The 22,861-nt window shown below is 44.1% G+C and overlaps 2 long non-coding RNA genes across 2 annotated transcripts in view; both read left to right on the top strand.

The window, feature by feature from the left end:
- The first annotated feature begins 211 nt into the window (after nucleotides 1-211).
- LOC122462945 lies at nucleotides 212-13,054 on the top strand. The gene is made up of 3 exons (XR_006285846.1): nucleotides 212-222; nucleotides 4,967-4,971; nucleotides 12,813-13,054. It is a non-coding gene; the product is annotated as an uncharacterized LOC122462945 (long non-coding RNA).
- An 8,737-nt stretch (nucleotides 13,055-21,791) lies between these two features.
- Nucleotides 21,792-22,861, top strand: part of LOC122462941 — a 131,687-nt gene continuing 130,617 nt past the window's right edge. The window contains exon 1 of the long non-coding RNA XR_006285838.1: nucleotides 21,792-21,856. This is a non-coding gene — a long non-coding RNA (uncharacterized LOC122462941). The remainder of the gene's footprint in view (nucleotides 21,857-22,861) is intronic.

Below are 22,861 nucleotides of genomic sequence, written 5' to 3'. Positions count from 1 at the left end.
GTAAAGTGTGAAATATTAGTGGAGATAATAGAAATCCCTTGCAGCATTTTTCACCCTTTGTTACAAATTAACATATTGTATTGACAAACTGAATAAGGAGTCTCTAAAACAACCCTCACTGCCTGTTTGCAGAAGGCCAGCGTTGAGGCCTAAGATTTGTGAGTATCTGCCGGACAAACTGGTTATTGATTCAAAACCACTTTATTTTAAAGGGAATTTTTAGTGCTGGAGAAATGCACCAGGGTGACAGCCTCAGATACTGGTATGGACCAGGGACAGCATAGACAGCAGCCCTGAGAGCTCCCTGTATACCATCTCACCACAGTGCCCAGCCCTATAGGAGTGGGGTACTGCTGGGGGTCAGAGGACAGCTCATATTCCATGCCTGTTGTTGATTGCTGTTGGTCTTATAAAACACCAGTAGCAATGGTGAGGTTTTTGTGCTGCAGACACCTGACCACTAGGAGCTGGACTCTGACCTTTCAAGCCCATTTTACACAGGATGTAGGATAGATGCAGGGAAATAATTACTTTTAGCACTACTGCCAGTGTCTGGCAACAAACCAGTTGGTGCTGGTTGACTTGGAGGTTCATGCAAATCTTCAAAAAGTATGGTATCTTGTTTCCTTCCATTGTGACCTCCCCAAAGCACCTCTTCTTCTGCCCCTCTCATTCTTTTGCCTGATCCCCTCCCTTTCCCATTCTCTCTCAAAGGCATGTGCCCCCACCTATGGTCTTCAGGGAATGATGGGTGGCTACATCCCCATCTTTATGCTTTGTCAGGGCAGCAGGGATACTAGAAAGGACAGCTGCCTCTATTCTCATTCCATTATGATCTTTGAAGGACAGGAAGTGGTCTGTTTTCCCAACTACCCCCGCCCCCCACTCCCAGTAGGAGAAGGGGAAATGCTACTAAGGATTATGGGTATGTAGTCTAGGTCTGGCCTAGTCCAGCAGCTGTTCCATGGTGGTAGAGATAGCTGTTGAAGGTTAAGCCACTTTCCGTCCTGATGGGTTGTGGAGATAGCCATGGTGGAGAAAGGTGGAGGATAAGGAGCTGCCAATCAGCACCCCCTGAAAGACTGCAGGGAGGAAAAATGTATCCCTATGAGGAAACAGGGTCAGGGCAAAGAGGAACAGCAGCAGGATGGCCAGACAACTTCCCTATGCAGCTGATATACAAGGTGGGGCCTGAGGGGCACTGAGAGAACCAGCTTTCTGCTGGGCTTGCCTGCTTTTATGTACTGGTCATTTGATCTCCTTTCACGACTGCTGCTTGAAGATGTCCGGAGGTCCTGAAACATCAGCGTCAGATGTTCAGTTCAGTTTGTAGCAGGACACAGGACAGAAAGGAGCTCACAATAACCTGTCTTGATTTCCAGTGGTAGGTTAGTCACAGCCAAATGAGCTGTACCAGCTCAGTAGAGAGGTCAAGGATTGAAGGAGCATGAAGCCTGTGTTACCCTCCCAACCCTAACAGGGTTGGGGGCCTATCAAGTAGGGGAAGCTTACACTACCACTCTCCATACTGAGAGCCTCCACAGTTCTCAAGGGTCACCTTTTATTGGCACGTCCCATCCATTTAATGCAGTATTTTAATTGTTATTCATCACAGTATTTTAATTGTCAACTTAGGCTTCGGATATTTCTTAAACACCATCTTTGAATCCCTGAAATGTGTTACAAGTAGTTCCTTAGGCATGTCTGGAACGCTTTGTTCCACGTTCTGTCTTGGTTATATGTAATTCAAAGTCTAAGGTGAATATGGTGGATTGTATTTATACCATTGAATTCCCTTAGCAGTGCTTGGGCTTTTAGTTATATAATTCCCACAGGACGTTACAAGGGGCTGCTGAGCTGAAACACCCACAACACTTTGGAAACCTGCCCTATGGCATTGCAGTGAGATGCTGTTTCCTATACACTGTATGAGTTTAGACCTAATATCCATCTCTTTATGCGCTGGTGGCTAAAACAGCTCTCATCTGTGAAGAAACCCCCATAAAAGCAACACATAAAACGTGAGCTACCTTCCCATTTAAATGCAAAGACAGTGCAGTGCAATCATTCAAACCCAAGGCCTTGTTAGGTTTGAATGATTGCACTGCACTCCTCCCACGTGAAGAACCTTGGAAAAATTCCTTTGCCGTAGCATTTTGCATGTATTCAGGGGCCGGTTGCTCTCTGGTTGCGGACTCTGACATATGCAGAAATTTACCTTGCTATGCTGTGTTTGAATACTACAACTCCCTGGGATTTCTGGGATGGTCTCAGAGCTCAGCACTTGCTCGCTCTTGGTTCAGCTGATGTCCCAGATTGGCAACAGCTGGTGCCATCTCTCTTGCCCTGTCCCCTCTTAGACCAGTGATTTTCAGATGCCACCCATCTTCTCCTGAGCTTGACAGGGCTGGGAGTGGGTAGCTCATGGATGTTGGAGTTCTCCCACCCTCTCTGCTAGACCATTCTAAAAGAAATAGACACACTTTGTTTAGAGCACTGAGGATTGAGACTAACTCTCCATGAGCTTCGAGGTGGGCATGGAGGGTTGACTTCCTATTTTCCCCCAAGTGAACCCATCCTTTGCATATTCTGCTTTGGTAGCTGGGACTATTGCGGACAAATGTATGGAACCGTTTATCCTAATCCAAGAGAGGAAGAAATACTCAGGGAACATCTGATCAATATGGGGGAAGCTCTTGCTCAGCCTGCATATATGTCCCTCTGTGTGTGTGATCAATTATGAGTTTGGAATCTGTTATGAGCCTGTTACTTTTCTTGTTACATATAATCTAAAGGAAAACTGCAATGATTAGTGTTAATACTTTAGATAGCTACATTACTCCTGGGGGAATTCTGTGCCAAAAAATTAAAAATTCTGTACACAATATTTTAAAATTCTGCAACAGTTGGCATACAGATGCTCCCTGGGTTAGGCAAGACCTGACTTACGCAAATCCACACTTACAGAAGAAGTTCCGTGAGCTAGAAATAGGAGCGTTGGGGTTTTTTTTGTTTGTTCGTTTGTTTTTTTTTTGCGTAATGTTGGGGTATGTGTTTCCGACTTATGCAAAATTCGAGTTACACAAGGCGTTCCGGAACAGAATGATTGCGTAAGTCGAGGAGGGTCTGTGTTTTATTTGTCAAAATAACACAACATAATCATGCCAGTTTCAATTGTTTTGGTAATTTATTCCAAAATATCTGCCAGGAGCTATGTCTGTAACAATATAGACGACAAAAAAGATTCAGGAAATGTTTTTTGACAAATAGATTCCTTACTAGATTCCTTACATATTAATACAGAATTATGAGTAATAATTCATTTAAACTACAATACAGAAACATATTTCCCGCACCCCTCAGAAGAAGTGCAAAGGCTTGGGGGAGTCAGAAGTAATGGAGGAGCTGAGGGAGAGGGAAGTAAATACTGGTTAGGAGCCTGGCTGTGAACTTAGAGGGTTGTTGGGTGTGGGTGGGAGATGTATGGAACAGGGGATTTTTTGGAGCAGGGAGGGATTGTCAGGGAGCCTCCACCATGCAGACCCTGGCTGACCCATAGCCTTGCTCATTCAAGCAGGCACATTTTCCCCTGTCCCCATGTGTCCCTGTAGCCCCCCCATCCCCATGTGTCCTTGCACCCCCACTCAGCCACCCCCTCCCCACATCCCCATGTGGCCCTGCACCCCCACTCCCATTCAGCCATCACCCCAGTCTTTTTCTGTAGACCGTGTATAGCTGTTCAAAGTGTGGAACTAGTACAACCAGTGTCAAGAGTAAAGCATTGGCATGTCCATGGCCACTTATGAGATGAAACTGTTAGCTGTCTAGTGGACGAGATATTAATCATCATCCAGGTCAGAGGTTTTAACATTAGAGTTAGGACAAGGATTACCTTGTTTCTAAATTTGTATAGAGCCTAGCGCAATAGAGTACCAATCACAGCTGGAGCCTTTGGGTGCTACAGTCACTGATGGATGAAGTCATTGAAGGGTGAAATAGTTGCAGCAAATTAGGAGCTCAGTTCTGATCCTTGTTGAAGCTAATGGGAATTTGACTTCAGTAAGGGGCAGGAGCTGACCCTAGCTCTGTAATGATACTTGTTTTAGTAAGAGAAGTTATGAGTTTCTTGCAGTAATCACTTGGTGAAATTCTCTGGCCTGGCTTATGCCGGAGGTCAGACCAGATGATCATGATGTGTCCCTTCTGGCCTTTACATCTATGAATCTTCGAATAAATAATTCTAGTAGAGGTAAAGAAAATGCAAGAAGATGGGTCAAAAGGCCCCTTTTCTTTAAAATAAAACCAAGCCCATCAGTTTGAAGGTGGTATTTTTATTATCCCAAAAAATGAAGGCTACAAAAAATAAACTCAGGTGACAACCACCCCCATTTTGCTTTTGAGCCAGACTTTAATCCTAACAAGGCCTTGGGTTTGAATGATTGCACTGCACTGTCTTTGCATTTAAATGGGAAGGTAGCTCATGTTTTATGTGTTACTTTTATGTGGGTTTCTTCGCATCCTTAATGCCTAACCATTCAATAATACTCCACTTTGCAGGACCCAGGAGACAACCTTCCAAGCAGTATTAGTTCTTTTATTTCCAACACAGGAGTAGTTAAGAAACTGTCTACACATCAATGACAAATTATTGCAATCTGAACAAGAAATAGGGCAATAAAGATCACACTGGCTGAAAACTTAAAAGAAGATACAGACAGAAAAAGATAAAAAGAAGAAGAAGAAAAATCTCTAACTCTCTCAAATGCAACAATGTAACTAATTGGTACAATGAGAGAAGCTTTAAAAACAGACCTGGAGATTAATTGCAAAGTTCTCGTCTTTTTTTCATTAGTTCCAGTGGCTCTAAACTCAGTGCTGCTAAGGATCCATCAGCCCATTCCTACAAAGGCCTTTCATTTCCGAGCACTGGTAACTCAGCTGTGAAAGTGCACAGCTCTGAGCCAAGGCTTGGTGTGTGAAATCTCACTCCCGCAGAAGCATGTTTCTTTATATATTTTGTATACTGACCAAAAACACCTAGGTGGACTCACACTCTGACTATGGTGGACTGATCTAGCCACTTCTTAGGATTATAGTAAAAATAGGGGGGGAAGACTTCACATTACGCTGATTCACCCCAGGGGTGAAAGTAAGTTAGAGGACTTACCAGTACGCCGGAGTCCTGAGCAGGGGGCATGGCCTCAACCGGAAGAGGCAAGGCCTTAAATCCCCGGGCCCTTTAAATCTTGATTTAAAGGGCCAGGGCTCCAGCTGCCGCTACTGCAGCGGAGCCCCGGGCCCTTTAAGTCACTGAGGAGCCCTGGGGGCTCCTGGCTGCCACCGCTACCCCTGGGCTCTGGGCTCTGGCAGAGCTTTAAAGGGCCTGGGGCTCTGCTGTGGTAGCAGCTGCCGGAGCCTCAAGCCCTTTAAATCGCCGCCTGAACCCTGCTGCCCGAGCCCTGGGGTAGCGGCGGCCGGGCTCTGTTGGGGATCTAGCAGTGCGGTAGCAGTGGCTGGAGCTCCGGGGCCCTTTAAATCCCCGCCACAGCCCCGCCGCTACTCCAGAGCTTTAAATTGCCTTCTGGCAAAGCCAGTCCCGGTACGGCACACCGGCTCTTACCGGTACGTACTAGCTTACTTTCACCTCTGATTCATCTTTCCTAATACATCCTGTCTTGGCAGTCCCTTCTGAGGCTTGGTAGGGCTTGGTTATGAAGTTGGGAAGAATAATTGCCTCCACTGCAGGAATTGCTGGGTCAAGGTCTGTGGCCTGTATTATGAAGGAGGGCAGACTAGATGATTGTAATGACCCCTTTGGGCCTTAAAATGCATGGATGAAATTCCAGCCCCATTGAAGTCAATGGCAAAGCTCTCATTGACTTCTGTGGTGCCAGGATTTCATCTTGTGAATTTATTAATCCTGTTATCAGGGTAGGATACAGCCCTCCAAGAGACAGTGTGTGAGATATTAAACTGACACACTACACTCAGTCTTCTCCTGATCTGCCTCTCTTTACTTCCTTCAATACCTTGTCTTTTATTTCACCTTGGAGTGTGTCTGGACGGTGTTAAGCTCATTGGGGCAAGGACCATCTTGTTGTTCTGTGTTTGTACAGCATCTAGCCCAATGGATTCCTGCTCTATGACCAGGTGCTACAGGAATACAAATAAATAATAATAATGGTGAGTCATGGCCTGTGAACATTTACAGGTTCAGAGGATTGGTTCAAATAAGCACTCAGAAGTCCAGATAAGGCTCTGGTAAGTTTCTAGATGATTCCACCCTCTTGGGCCTATCAAATGAGGCAGGGAATCTTATGTGAATGGTTTTGCTTGTAAGATTTCTGGTACTCCTTGGAAACAGCAGGGTGAAATCCTGGGCCTCTTGAAGTTGAGTGGAAGCTTTGCCATGGACTTCAGCAGAGCGAAGATATCACCCAGGAAAATAACTTTACTGCTGCGGGAACCAGATAATTCAGAGGCAACTTGAAAATGAAAAATAATGAAGGGGAGGAAAGATATTTAAACTTTTTATAACTTCAACAAAAGTTTGGGGGAAATTTTCGGGCAAAGGTCTGGGTTGCCTCTTATTGCATTCATACATGCTGGTTTGCTCACCCCTAGCGGAGAGTTCCAACATGGTAGAATTCTTCCCTCTGGGTACATAAAACAGACTTGAGGGAATCCACTGCCCTAGATGAACAAGTAAATATCTGCCCCTACCACTGGTTCAGCCCTGTGGGTGTGATTTGACATGCGGACATGCACTCTAATGGAAGATTCAGTGAGGGGAGATTGCAGGGCGAATGCCTCAAGCATTATCCTGAAATGGAGATCTCCAAAACAAATGTTTGATTCAAAGTATTAGAAACGTTCCGTAATCCTGGATTTGAACATTCCCGATCTTTGGAGGGGTTCAGAATGTTAGCCCTGATTTTGATCCAGATTGTGCAAAAGGTCCCCTGTCTTTATAATGGATGAAACCAAAACTCCAGTGCTGAGTCTCTAAACTTCGGAGAGCTTGAGACCTGGATCCGGATCTGACTTTTCAGACTTAATGCCTATATTTAGTTGTAATGACAATTACAACTCATCACATATCCCTTTTTGCTTTTCAATGAAATCTTAGATCCACTGGGAGATGGACATGAGACTAAAACACTTATAGAAGCAATAAAATACCTTGGCAAGTACTTGATCTATATCTTATATGAACATTCCCAGCTACAGCTAAGGAGGATTCTGTGTTGGGGTTTCTTTTCTGTTTATGCAACATAGAGGACTCTGTGTACATAAAAGAAATAATATTTGACCTGATGAACAACAGAGGGTGTGATTCAATCTTTCTTGTGTATTTTCTTTCAGGAAACAATGAGTATGGTGGCAAAACTGATTATGTGTCTTGCAACAATTCCCCTTGGGCCTTCACAAGGACTGGAAGCCATGCTGTGATCACAGGTAGAAATATTCCAGTTGACAAAAGGGTAGCAGCCTGCTTCCTTTTCTTTTGATCTGATGCTTTTTAAGTATGGCAGTGTAAGACATATGTCAGAAATGTATGCCACATGAGTGCACAACCTGAAGGCTCTCTGGGGGTAGGGGATCTGTGTGAGACAGTGGCATGGGGAAACAAATGAAACCACAAAGCAACCACGTCATTGCTCAAGACACTAACTGTGCATTTCTGCTGACAATTGGGCTATTCAGAGTCAAATTCTAAGCCTTGCAAACAACCCTTTGCATTGCAGTGAACCTACACTGGGCTGGGGAAAGGAAATCCTTCCTCCTGACATGGAGCCAGGGTTCAGAGCTGCAGATGTGGCTGCTACTGCAGCCATGGGGCCATAGATACTAGAGTTGTGTGAATAATGGATTTTTTTTTTGTCAATTCAACCAAAAAATCATTTCTGTTCAAACCAAAACCAATTTTTTCCAGTATTTTCAGTGAATTGAAACATCATTTTAAAATGACATCGTTTTGACTGGGTTGAATTAAATGTTTTCTTTTATCCAAACTGAAACATTTTGTTTCAATTTTGAGCATTTTTATTGTTTTTTTTTTAATTAACAAAAATAAAATTAAAGGAAATTTTGAAACAAACTCTTCTGATTCTTTTCAGAATTTTGTTTTGCAACCAAAACAATTTGGCGACATCAATACAAATTTGGGAAATGTTTCGGTGTTGCTGAATCTGCATATTTTTACCCAAAATATTGTTTTGGTCTTAAAATTATGTCCAGCTCTAATAGGCGCAGATGTTGCATTTGAAGCACCCCATTTACAGGGATTTTGGCCAATGGAAATTCAACCTGAACCTTCAAGTTTTGTTTCACTTGAGTGTGAAACCCTGAGATTTGCATTGTAAATTGCCTTGGGGTCCCTTGGAACTTGGCCCAGTTTCATTCCAACGCTTGCAGAGCCTGACCTGGGTTTTGGCTTGGAAACTAAACTGAAGCTGGGCAAGTCTAACTTGGCCTTGGGTTTCATTGCAGAGCTCTAGCTGTGGACTATAAATCAAATGTGTCAGAAGTTTACAGAGGATCTGGAATGTGTCTGCAGATAATCAGGATGCCATTATATAGCCCACACATGGCTGCATGTGTGACAAGGTCATCCCATCCCAGAAAGATACTATACATTTAATATCCTCAGTGCACACAGAGGAGTTAGAGATGTTGGAGTCATTAGACTGATCAAAGCATATAGAGATTCCCTGTGCAGTTTATTTACTGCCCTAGAGTTCTCTGTCTCCCTTTTAAATCTTCAATTCTATACTCCAGGAAAGGCCTTGGGCTACTAACTAGCATAAGGTCTAATCCCAAGAAAGACCGAACAGCCTCATCTTCTGCTGAAGGAAATTGTTGGACCTCAGCATTGGCAGAGGGAATAGAAGTCACTCTGTGCAGGGGGGCAGGACAAGGCCTATGTACTTTATTAGCCGTCTTGTGAGGTCTTAAGTGACTCATAGGCCCTCTGCACAGGGATGAATTTCACCCAGAAGGAGTTCAGAACTTTGAAGGTTCAGGTCTTTAGAACCCAATATTACTCTCAATGAAATCAATGGCAAAACTCTCAGGCCCAGCTCCTCAAAGGTATTTAGGCACTTAAACTCCATTGATTTCAGTGGGAATTGGGCACCTAAATACCTTTGAAGATCTGGGCCCCAGTGACTTCAGTGAGAACGGGATTATGCTGACAGTTTGGACTTCTTCCCATTTTACTTGATTTCCTGCTGCATTGTTGCAATACCTTTTGCCACTAATATTATTTTAAGAGCTGGCAATTTCCTTGGGAAGTCGGTTTTCATTGACTTAAGGCCATTATTGCACATTCCTCCACTGGCCATCCAAGCCTGTTTCTCCAGGTAGCAGTGAAGTGATGATGGCTGGAAGGTTTGTTCTCTCCTGAACTCTGTTGTGTAGCTGCCCAGCTGCTTCCTGATGACCTAATTCCTCTGTGTTGACTCTTTCAGCAGGAAAGAGGAATAGCAGTTCATAAATTCAAGGTATAAAGACATTCAATCCACTTCACATTCCTGCACTAACACTTTGAATCAGAAGTCTACTTCTCTCATTTTTTAACCCCACCACAATGATTTTTTCTTTTTTTGCAATAGCAGGTTTTGATGTTTTCTGAAACACAAGAGAAAAGCCACACTGTCCACTATTGCTAGCAACTTTCTATACTGTACTAGATCTGACCAAAGTGGCAAATGCAAATGTTTTTAATGATGCAAGGGACATTGATGTGTTTGTTTTATTCATAATGGGCCAAGTCCTGAACTTCCCACTCATGCTAAACTGCTGAATTGAGCATGGTCTTGAGGATTTGGCTTAATCACATTACCAGGGGCAAAATGAGGTGCAGTGAACTAATCAGCTAGTCATTTGCCTCTGGAAACCTGTATTCAAATTCTGATTGAGTGAAAAACTGCTTGATGATCTTGCCTGATCCTCTGGTTAACATCGATCTACTTCGCAAAATCCCCACCCTGTATTGAAACACCTGGGGCTAGATTCTACCATGAATTCAGCTGTGCTGCACAAAGTCAGAACAGATCTAGTTTTGGCTTAAGAGAAGTCTATGACAAGTCCAATTATTTCCAATCTAAACAAAAATTATGTGAACTTTTGGACAAGGCAGCAGATGTCTTTCCGGGCGGTATCGAAACATATGACATATAAAACATATGACAGCAAAAATTGTGGTGTAGCTACCTGTGCACAGTACTGCTATTGTAGGGTTCTGGTGGCTTCTGAAACACAAGACAGTGAGGGCCACTACAGGGCTCACAAACTATTTAAAGGCACACCACCCAATTCCTGTACCCGACAGTGGAGAATCAGGCTCGTTAACAGCTTCAGTGCCAAATTCTGTGGTCAATTACACCAGTGTACAAGTGAGTGGAGAGTTAGTTTGGAATTCCACCAGAGTAATTGAGGGCTGTAATGTGCCCTTCTTTGTGTTTAATAAAGAACAAACCAACATTCATCTGTTCTTGATCTTGGGCTCCTTCTGACACTAATTTATATGGTCTCTTTCCTGCTTGGACTGGCTTTATTTTGGGTCTTGATTTGGAACACGGATCGGAAAGGCCTCATTATTGAAAATGAAAAGTAAAAACCAACATGAGACTCACCATAAGGCATTACACTGAGGCTGATGTTAAATAGGCATGAAATATGGAGGAGTGATTATTGCATTCCTGCCATGATATTAAAATAGATACTTCAATAATGAATTAGATCTTGTACTCAAAATGCCAATATCAATTTGGGGCCATTTGCTTTCTTTGTATTGCTCTGCAGCTGTGCTTTTCTTGCTCCTAGGGCATCTTTTTAGGACAAGAAGAAATTATTCAGCATTACTCTGTCATCTGGCTAGATCGCTGCCAGCATGCTGTGGCTTTTTGATATATTTTTGTGCTAGCTTGCATGCTGTCCAACTATCAGCAGCATGTTCAACCTCTCCCAAGGCAGCAGATTGGCAGAACATTTGGAAGGATGCTGTTAAAGTAAAGCTCAGTGCACTTTGGAATGCTCATGCCAAACTGCGTACTCAGAAGAAGGCCTAAAATTTAATTAGGTTTGGAAGGTTTATATTTTTATTGGTACATGTAGATTTCACCCTCCATGCACCGACAAAAAAAATTTCCAATCAAAATTCACAGATAGGCAAAGTAAGGAAAATGCCACTTGAGAACTTGTTTGAGTTTAATTTAAGGATATTGACATGAGGTATTGACAATTCGTGTTTTAATGGTTATAAAGCGTTAACTTTTTGTATTTCAACATTTGTTGACCTTAAATAATTATTGTCTGATCACCTCCCCCATAATTTTGAGCAACTGTGGAAAACTTAAATAGATTTTTAAAAAAAAAATCTTAAAAATAAACAAAACTAAAAAAATAACAGCAAAAATGTGTTAAGTACATCAGAAGCAGGATGCCAGCCAAATAATCCATTTGGCTACTGGATGATCAAGGTGCTAAAAGAACACTCCAGGTAGACAACACCCTTGCGGAGAAGCTAAATGGATTTTGCATCGGTATTCACTGCAGAGGATGTGAGGAAGATTCTCACACCTGAGCTATTCTTTTTAGGTGACAAATCAGTCCTATATTGAGGTCTCAATAGAAGAGGTTTTGGAACAAAATTAATAAATTAAACAGTAATAAGTCACCAGGCCAGATGACATTCCCTCAAGAGTTCTGAAGGAACACAAATATGAAATTGTGGAACTACTAACTGTGGTATATAACCTATCGCTTAAATCAGCTTCTGCATCAGACGACTGCAGGATAGCTAATGTAATGCCAATTTTTTTAAAAAGTCTTGAGGCAATCCTTGCAATTACAGGCTGGTAAGCCTAACGTCAGTACCAGGCAAATTGTTTGAAGCTATCGTAAAGAACAGAATTATCAGACAGAGAGATGAACATGATATGTCGGGGAAGAGTCAACATGGCTTTTGTAAAGGGAAATCATGCCTCACCAATCTATTAGAATTCCTTGAGGGGGCCAACAAGCATGTGGACAAGGGGGATCCAGTTAATATAGAAAGCCTTTGACAATGTCCTATACCAAAGGCTTTTATGCAAAATAAGCAGTCATGGGATGAGAGGGAAGATCCTGTCATGGATCAGTAACTGCTTCAAAGATAGGAAACAAAGGGCAGGAATAAATTGTCAGCTCTCATAGTGGAGAGAGTTAAATAGTGAGGTCTGCCAAGGATGTGTACTGGGACACATATATTTATAAATGATCTGGAGGAGGGCGTGAACAGTGAGGTGGCAAAGTTTGCAGATGATACAAAATTACTCATGATAATTAAGTCCAAAGCCTACTGCAAAGAGTTAGAGCGGGATCTCACAAAACTGGATGACTGGGCAACAAAATGGCAGATGCAATACAATGTAGATAAATGCAAACTAATGAACATTGGAAAACATAATCCCAACTATACATACAAAATGATGGTGTCTAAATTAGTTGTTATCACTCAAAAAAGAGATGTTGAAGTCATCATGAATAGTTTTCTGAAAATATTGCTCAGTGTGGAGCAGCAGTCAAAAAAGGTAACAGAATGTTAGGAACCATTAGGAAAGGGGTAGATAGTAATACAAAACATCTAAAGCCCCTATATAATTCCATGGTACCCCTTGAATACTGCATGCAGTTCCAGTCACCCCTTCTCAAAAAACTTATATCAGAATTGGAAAAGATATAGAGAAGGGCAACAAAAATGATGAGGGGTATGGAACAACTTCTGTTGAAGGAGAGATTAAAAAAAGTGGGAGTGTTGATCTTAGGAAAGAGACAACTAATGGGAGATATGATAGAGGTCTATACAATCATGAATGGTGTGGAGAAAGTGAATAAGGAAGTGTTAATTACCCTTTCACATAACACAAGAACCAGGGATCACCTAATGAAATTAATAGGTAGGAAGATTAAAACTAACATAAGGAAGTACTTTTTCACACACTGCAGAGTCAACCTATGGAACGCATTGCCAGTGGATGCTGTGAAGGACAAAAGTATAACTGGGTTCGAAATAGAATTAGCTAAGTTCATAGAGGATAGGTCCATCGATGGCTATTAGCCAAGATACATAATTGGTTAAATAACTGCAAACAAAGAGTAACTATTAATGGAATGATGTCAGATTAGAGGAAGGTCTCATGTGGGGTTCCACAGGGATCTGTTCTGGGTCCAGTGTTGTTTAACGTCTTTATTAATGACCTGGATGTAGGAATAGAGAGCAGACTGATCAAATCTGCAGATGACACAAAGCTGTGGTGGGAGGGGTGTGTATGTGTGTGTAGGGGATTGCCAACACTGTGGAGGACAGAGCTAAAATTCAAAGGGATCTTGATAAATTGGAGAACTGGGCTATAGGCAATGAAATGAAATTCAACAAAGACAAATGTAAGGTGCCACACTTAGGGAAGAAAAAACAAATGTACAAATGCAGAATAGGGGACAACTGGCTTGGCAGCAGCACTGCTGAGAAGGATCTGGGAGTTGTGATGGATCACAACCTCAACATGAGTCAACAATGCTGTGTTGTAGCAAAAAAAGCAAATGTGATTTTAGGTTGCATTAACAGAGGCAGAGGTGATAATATTGCTCTACTCGGCACCGGTTAGGCCTCAGCTGGAGTATTGTGTCCAATTTTGGTCACCAATACGTAGGAAGGATGTAGAGAACCTGGAAAGGATCCAGAAATGAGTGAAAAAGATGGCCAAAGAGGTGGAATGCAAGCTATATGAGCAAAGTCTGAAGGAACTGGGTATGTTTAGTTTGGAAAAGAGGAAATTAAGGGAGGACATGATAGCAGTCTTTTAATACTTGAAAGGCTGCCATAAAAAGGTGGAGAAAAATTTTTCTCTCTTGCCACAGAGGGCAGGACAAGAGGCAATGGGTTCAAATTACAGAATAGCAAATGGGGTGGCTTAAATTCTAGGAAAAACTTCCTAACTGTAAGAAGAGTAGGACAACGGAACAGACTGCCAAGGGAGGTTGTGGAAGCTCCTTCCCTGGAGGTTTTCAAAAGGAGGCTGCATAGCCGTCTGTCTTGTATGGTTTAGACACAACAAATCCTGCATCTTGGCAGGGGGTTAGACTAGATGACCCTTGTGGTCCCTTATAACCTGATGGTTCTATGATCAGGGACACAACCCAATACTATGGGTGTCTCTGAACCAGGGCTGTCCCTAGGGAGGTGCGGGGCCCAGGATATAGGCGCTGGGTTTCTATCTGCCATGGGGTGCTCCCCCCAGCTCCGCCCCCACTCCACCCCTTCCCCAATGTTCCCCGCCTCTTTCCGCCCTGCCTCTTCCGCACCAGTTCTGCCCCCTACCCTAACCGCGCTGCGCCCTTGCTCCTCTCCCCTCCCCCCCAGCGCCTCCAGAGGTAGTGAAACAGCTGATTGGTCATAGGCGCTGGGAGGGAGAGGGAGGCACTGGTCGGTGGGGCCTGCTGGCGGGCAGGAGGTGCTGGGGGAAGGGGGAGGTTGGTACGGGGGCTCCTTCTTGCCTGCCCCGCCCGCCTCCTCCTCACACCCCGCAGGGCCCAGGGCAGCTGCCCCAGTTTGCTGTACTCTAGGGACGGCTCTGCTCTGAATCTCTGATTGCTGGAAGCTGGGACTGAACAGCAGGGGATGGATCACTCAATAAATTGCCCTGTTCTGTTCATTCTCTCTGAAGCATCTGGCACTGCCCACTGTTGGAAGACAGGATCCTGGGCAAGATGGACCATTGGTCTGACCCAGTATGGCCATTCTTATGTTCTTAAGATTGATATTATCTGTCACAATTATAAAAATAATAAAAATTTAATTCTGCCAAGCCTAAATACAATGCAGGGGATGCAAACCTGGGCTATGCAGCTTTTAACCCAAGCACTATATATTCTACCCATTTAATTATTTTTGGAGAGAACTTTGTGTTGGCAAACCAAATCCTGTATTTATCTACAAGAAAGGTACAAGAGAGATAACAGCAACACAAGCTTCTCCCTCCAGCACAACACTACCAGTGTAGCTGAGTGCTTACCTGAAAGGACCCTATCTAGGACTGTGCAGAATTCACTCAAAACAACATATTCAGCTCTTGGCCTCTCCGGTGTGCTTGTGAAGAAGGAGATGTGGCCTAATGGATACAGTAGGAGGCTGGGACTCGAGAGACCTGGGGTCTAGTTTTGCTTTGCCACTAATTTGCTGGGTAAGACATAGAGTTTAAGGCTAGAAGGGACCATCTGATCTGACCCTGCCTGCAACCCCTGCCGGGATAACTATTTGGAGAATCTGTCTATGTACACTTTATGAATTCTGTGTGAGATTATGAACCTGTATGTGTCTTTATCAAGCTGCAAACTCCATTTTGCACGTTGGGTTTGTTTGCCTTCTCTGTTGTCCTTTTACCTCCAGGTTGCACTAAAATTCCAAGGGGTAGGGCTAACAATGGAGGATAATTACATCTTGATGGTCCTCTGTTCAAAAAGAAATGCCTTGAGAAAGGCTAACTCCTGTCCAGGAGAACTAGTTTGTCAGGGGAGAGGTTGCCTGGCAACAAAATCACCAGCTGGGGGTCTGTGATCACCTGAGGTGGCTGATCAGGAGGTCACATGACAGAAGGAGCCTGCCAGGTTATAAAAGGGCAGGAACTGCGGTGCTAGGGATCTTTGGCTATTTTCACCAGCTTGAGCTGCTGCAGGAACTTGGTTCTAGTGCCACACAGCTGGACTCCCAAGAGAAGGATGAGGGGCACTGTGTTTAGGGTGTGTGGTGTTTGCTAACTGGCTCTCCTGTGCTTTATCTCTGAAGTAAAGTGCAATGGTGTTTTAGAAGCCTGTGCAAAGTCTGCTTGTGAGTGTCTGTTGGCATTTACTGCTATGTACCCTGAAGAGGTAATCTGTACACCAGAAGGCTCACATCTTTGACTCTGGGGAGCAAGCAAGACCTCCTGAGGAGGCTTGGAGGAAACAGCACCAGTTTCTAGGCCTATGCAATTGGATTGGGGCTGCCAAGAGAGGTGTCAGAGCTAAAGTCTGCACTGGGAATGCCTGCCTAGAGGCCCAAAATAGGGTTGCCAATTTTCTAATTGCACAAAACCGAGCACCCTAGCCCTGCCCCTTCCCAGAGGCCCTGCCCCCCTGGCTCACTACATTCCTCCTCCCTGGGTAGCTCACTCTCTTCCCCCCTCCCCCAACTCTTACTTTCACTGGGCTGGGGCAGAGGGTTGGGGTGTGAGGTGGGTGAGGGCTCTAACTGGGTGTGTGGGCTCCAGGGTGGGGTGGGAATGTGTGGTTTGGTGTGCAAGAGGGAGCTCCAGGGTGGGGCAGAGGGATTCAGGATGTGGGAGGGGGTTCTGGGCAGGGGGTTGGGGGTGTGGGAGGGGGTGAGAGCTCCAGCTGGGGGTGTGGGCTGTGGGATGGGGCTGGGGATGAGGGGTTTCGGTTGCAGGAGGGGGCTCTGGGTTGGGGGGGGCTCAGGACTCTAGGCAGAGGGTTGGGGTCAGGGTTGGGTCGCAAGTTCACCTTGGGCAGCTCCTAGTCAGTGGTGCAGCGGTGCTAAGGCAGGCTTCCTGTCCAGGCTTCCTGCCTGACTCTGTGCTGCGCCCTGTAAGTGGCAAGCAGGTCCAGCTCCTAGGTGGGGGCGTAGCAGGTGGCTCTGCGTGCTGCTTTCTCCCCCAGGTTCCCGGCCAATGGGAACGCGGAACCAGTGCTCGGGGCGGGGGGCAGCCCGTGGAGCCCCGTGGATCTACCGGTAGGAGCTGGACCTGCTGGCCATTTCCGGGTCAGAGCTAGGACAGGTAGGAACTCGCTTGCCTTTGCTCTGCAGCACCACTGACCAGACTTTTAATGGCCCAGTCAGGGGTACTAACCGGAGCTACCAGGGTGCCTTTTAGAGTGGGTGTTCCAGTCGAAAACTGGACACCTGGTCACTCTAGACCAAAACCAGGGATATGTAGGGTGGCCATGTGTCCTTCTTTTGGCGTATTTGTCCTCTGTCCTTCTTGTATATTGAGGAGGACACTTAGGTGTCCTCCTTTCAACACTTTTGGTTTTGTAATTTAGAAAATGATTAATAAAACTTAAAAAATAAAAACATTCACAACCCTTCCCCCAAGCTCCCTCTCTCACTGGGGTTAGGGCCCTGGGTTCTCTAGGTAGCATCTGGTACCGTGCCTTCGCTCTGCTCCAGTGAGGGAACAGGCCTTTTTTTCCAGCTCAGGGGTGTCTGACTAGGCCCTCTCTTTCCCCAGCTCAGGGTCACACTGGCTCTAGGCTTCTTTCTCATTTCCCCCTCCCCTCCTGCTCTGGGCGGAGCAGTCCTAGTCAGACATTAGCTCCATCGCCCATCCAGGAGCCTCGCTCATTGGCCCCAGGATGCAATGGCTTCTAGTGCCGGATATCCATGCCCTTTTCTTCAACCACCTGGTTCTGGGTGTGTTGAGTTCTGGTGGCCACCATACCTGAGCTCCCTGAAATTGTTGCCCAGTGCCAATGGGCACCTCCCTGAGAGGGCTGAAGGAACTGGGAACTCCAAGGTAGTTACAACCCCCCCCCAAACTTGGGTGACCACTGCCAGTTTCATACCGTGTTGGTGGTGCCTAATCTCTGTGCAACCCCTGAAAAATTAAAGGCACATGGGATTCAGTGTTTGGCTCCCCTGGTGAGTATACAGCAGGGAGGAGTTTGACCAGATCTGAGACACCTTGGGCAAGTCACTTAGCTGCCCTGTGCCTCAGTTTCCCCATCTGTAAAATGGGGATAATGATACTACCCTCCAGCATAAAGCTTTGAGACCTACTGCTAAATAGTGCTATATATGAATTAAGTATTATTACTAGCTTCAGTTGTGGAATGATGGGGTTTCTGTAGGCAGATGCCTTGCCACTGAGTACAGCTGGTTGGAAAATAGGAGCTTTCTTCCACTGAATGTTTTGAGGAAAAAAAAATTTTTTTGGTCAAAAACACTTGTGGAAAATGTTAAATTTGTCTGGCAAAATATCAAAAACCAAAATATCATGACCAAAACTGTCTCCTAGTGATGGGAAAGGGTGCATCATGGGAGCCACTAGCTGTGGTGCATCGTGGGAGAAGTAGTCTGGCCTATGGAGGAGAATAGAAGTGTGAAGCCCCAAACCACAACTCCCCATAGGCACCGCAGCGCTATTTTGAATCAAAATATTCCAGTTTTCATGTGTTCAGTTTTCCAGAGAAATACATTTTCCACTGAAAGATTTTTCTTGCCAAAACCCCAATTTTCTCTCAAAAAGCAATTGTCATGGAAAATTTTTGACCAGCCTATTGGTTGCTCAAGGCCTGGGTTGCTCGCTTACCTTAAGGCCCCTTTACGCCATTCTGGCAGTGTAAAGGGGGTCTTAAAGTGGGTGTGACTATAATATACTCCAACTATAAAGCCCCCTTTACACTGCCAGAATGGAGCAAAGAGGCCTTAGTATAAATGACAGTCAGGCCCTCTCTTCAGAATAATCCACTGAGCTGCTGTCACATTGAAAACACCCTTCCTTGCCGAAATATTAAAAATTACTCTCCTTATAAATTCAGGGTAAGTCAGAAGTCATCAGTCAGATTTTAATGTGTGCGCTACCTGGAGCTACAAAAGAAATACCTCCATGCTAGCCACAGTTTGAGGGAGGAGAAAAAAGTAAAAGTCTCCATTGCCATAAACATCATCTCCTGTTGTACTTTAACACTCTTAGAACACTTACACATGTACCTTCAACACATTCAGGTGTATGGAGCAAATCAATTCAAGTACCTACCTGTGATGAAACTGGTCATTACTCCAGGCTAACTCTGAATGTGTAGAAGCTACTATGCTTAAATAGGGATCAAATCAATTATATTTAAACCTGCCCAAATAAAATGTAATATATGATTTTAATAGCTCCCCACAATGCTAAAATAATGCATGTTCTCCTTTTAAAGCCATTACCTAGGTAATGGGAACAGCAATAATGAGCAAAGATCATAGATAAAGTGAAGATATAAAAGTTGTATCTATTACACCAGTAACAGCTGCCATGGCTTTTTCTTCTACATTTCTTGCCTTTAAATTTCCCCAGCAGTGAAGGAGAGTCTTTCTGGCCTCCAAGTTGCCCTGGTATATTTCTGCTCTTAAAAAAATGTTTCATCTCCCCCAGTCTGTGGAAAATAAATGTCTCATTCTAAGATGTGCTGAACAGATCTGGGGAAATACTCTAAAAATAATAAATAAATCTGGGACTATTGCCTTGGATTTTTAAACAAATCACTTTGAATGAGTTCATGCCCCTGTTAGATTCCCTTAGGGTTTGAGCCAAAGACCATTGAAACTGATGGGAGTCATTCCACTGACTTCCATGGTCTTGGGATCAGACCCATAATAGTTGAAATCCACCCCTGTGCAGAAGCCTATGCATCGCTTAAGCTCTCAAATGGAGCTTATGTGGTACATGGGGGCCTTGAACATGTCCCCCAAGCAGGGATGAATTTCACCTAGTATGGGTGTTCCAGACTAGATCCTGCCACTGTATCCACCTATGCACACCCCTGCAGTTTCTTCCAGAGTGACACTGTAGTTAATTCCATGTAAATATTCTAACTGGGTCCTTACATTGCTCCCAAACTCTGAGTGCCTTCCAGTGATGCATTAACCAATGTGACTAGAAAAGAATGATACCAGTCCAAGCTCCTATTTCACATGGATAAGAACATATAAGAAGTAACTCAGACATCCAGATGCAGCCAGATACTGATCTACTTACTCACTTTGGGCCAGCCTGTGAATCCCTTATTCCTGTTGGCTGGTGGGTTATGCCCAAAAGTAGAATAGTCCCACTGAAGGGGTCTATTCACAGAGTGACTGCTCAACAGTAGGAGGAAGGAGTTCACAGTGCGGGCCTTTGTGTAATACCTGTCACAGTGAGTTTCCTCACATAGATCTATTAGCACTATTTGTGGAGTAAGGTACTACTCAGAGCTAGTAATGTATCAGAACTGGGTCCATAGCCATCAGTCCCAATAGAACTCTTTGAAATCCTTGGATGAAAAGGATTTGGCCCCAGATCCTCAAAGGTGTTTAGGCACTGAACTCCCACAGGAGGATCTGGGACTAAGGGCAGAGTATGGGCCAAATCCTTGGCTGGTGAAATCAGCATAGCTCCGTTGACTTCCTTGGAGCTATGCCAGTTTACACCTGCTGAGGATCTGGCCATGTTATTTTTAAACAACAAAATCTGTAGAAGCAGCAGGAAAAATTGGGGATTGGTCCTGCTTTGAGCAGGGGGTTGGACTAGATGACCTCCTGAGGTCCCTTCCAACCCTGATATTCTATGACACACCCAGCAGCAACACCTGTGGCAAGTGGCCGGTATGTTCCAAAAGTTATTGAAAAGCTTGCTTAAAGGATGTGCTGCCTGCCAGATTTAATTTATTTTTAAAAGCCCAATCGAAATTTGATTTGCAAGTACAATCCTCCCATCTGCTTTTGGGCTTTATCTCTGGAGTTCAGGAACAAAACATATGTCTTGTGGTTAATAAGAATTTGTTTAAATGGGTCATATGACCAGGTGATTAATAATCCCTAGACTCTGATTGTACTCATTATAATGATAACATATGGACCTGCCATCCAACCCCAATGCATCGCTATGAAAAGAGCTCATAAAAGGGAGATGAAAATTCCTGTGGTTTAGATTAAAGCAAATGGGTTGAGAAACTAGCCACAAGCGAGCTAAAATTTACTGCACAGTGAAATGAGCTTTTTGCAACTCTATTTATCTCTGTGGGTTTGTGTCTATGGCCAAAATCTTCAAAAATGGGTGCTCAGATCAAGGTGCCCAGTTCCTTATTTAGGCCCTTAGCTAAGTGGCCTGACTTTCGAGGTCTGGGAAGAAGGATGATCTTTTAGTTAAAGCAGTGGGCTAGGAGGCTGAAAGCCCAGTTTCAATTCCATACTCTGTGATCAGACTCCCTGAGTGACAATGGGGAAGTCACATAGGTGAAGGATTTCAAAAATAGGAGCCAAAAGTTAGGCCCCTCCTTAAGGCTCAAAAGAGCTGAGCAAAGCTAACAGCTCCCATCGACCTGTTATCAGATGGTAACAACGTTTTAGCATTATTGAGCTGGGCTTGATGAGGAGCTATACTGGGGTAATTGAGAGCTCATCACCCTTTATACTCCGTGAGTCTGATTCTGATCTCATCACACCGCCATAAATCTGGACTAATTCCACTGAATGCTATGGAATTTCTCTAAACTTATATCAAGTGTAATTGAGACAAGAATCTGACCAAGTCAGTTTACCTACTTGAAAGTCTCTGCCTCCTTTGAGTTTCCTCACAGTTCTCCCACTGCAAATCCTCATTAAATCCTTTGATTTCAGTAAAACTGCTCCAGATTTCTGCCAGGGTGACTGTTAGCAAAACCCTACCCCTACAATTTACAATGAATTTCTCAATGGCATTTTGTTTAATGCCGAATTCAAATTCAAAGTGGTTTACAGTATTTGCTTTCCTGATTCACTGGCTGTGTATTAAAAAATGTTGTGAACTTTATTGCTTGGCAGATATGCAAAGCAGTTACTTAAGAGGAAATTCAACCTATTAAAGAGACCTGTGATTATGTTATCATCATTTCCACTGCTTTATGTCTTCTCATTTCCCCAGTTCATAGTGGGAGCTTAAAGAGACAGCAATTTATTTGGTTGATTTTTAAGAACTAAGTTTGTTTCATGGCAGGAAATAATGAAACATTATTGCTTCATGTATCCCCAGGGGAGATGATGGAGTTGATCAGGTGTATGGTCCCAAGAGTCATAAAGGAACACAAACCGGAACAGGTAACTGGTGTCATTTCAGCTTTGATCTGCTTTTCCAATGTTAACATCATGCTAATATTTGGAGTGAAAGGTCAGGGAAAGGTTACAGCCTCAGACATGGCAAAGTTGCTTGAAAAGGAAATCCTGTCTGTCTGTCTGTGCATGTCTATGTAGGGACATATGAAATATTGATGATAAAAAGCCAAAACCACATTTCCCCTTCATCTTGTAAAGACTCCTCAACTGAGTCAATTTTTGCAAAAGGTTAACTGGGTAGGTAATATTTTTACAGAGAACTTGGTGCTTCTCTGGGGCAAAAATGGGACACTTTTCAAGTGAAAAGGGCCCATTTTAGAGCAAAAAGGGGCTTCCAGTTGAGAAGGTGAAAAAGTTGCGTTATTACATGTTTTTGCTGTGGGGAAAAATACATTTTTTGGGGGTGAAATTGCAAAATGGGAAACAATGGCAATTTCCCCCAAAGGTGGCTGGAGCAGGGGGCGGGGGAGGGGAAGAAATGGTGAACTTCTCAAAGCACTCCTCATATCCTGCATGCATCTGTGCAAAGCCTGGGAAAGCTCAGTAGCTGGTGTTAACATAAAGTGCTAAACTCTCCAGATAGAGTGGTTTCTGTTTATCAGAAACCTTATTACTTTTCCTTGTAGAAAACTAAACATAAGCTCAATTAAGACTGACTTACCTTGAAAGTGTCCAAATATTTATTGCTAGGATGCCTGTGAGGTTTATTACTTTTGCTTTCAACCCTTCTTAAGCACTCTCAGCCTCCCTTATCTACACACCCTACAATATCTTTCATTCCAAACTGAAGATTCAGACTTAAATTAGTTTCCCCTCCTTTATGGAGCAGTGGTGATCTTTCTCAGCCCCGGTGGCAAGGAGATATTTGGGCTGTAGGGTAGGCTGCAACTACTTGGCTGAAGTAGCCTGCACCGTGGGGCTCCGTCTGAGCTTTCCTTCCCTCTATCTCCATCCTAGTGCACTGTCTGCTAATGTGAGCGCAGGCCCCCA

This window comes from Chelonia mydas, chromosome 14, assembly GCF_015237465.2.
Source record: "Chelonia mydas isolate rCheMyd1 chromosome 14, rCheMyd1.pri.v2, whole genome shotgun sequence".
Lineage (NCBI taxonomy): Eukaryota > Metazoa > Chordata > Testudines > Cheloniidae > Chelonia > Chelonia mydas.
This window is presented reverse-complemented; position numbering and strand designations above follow the sequence as displayed.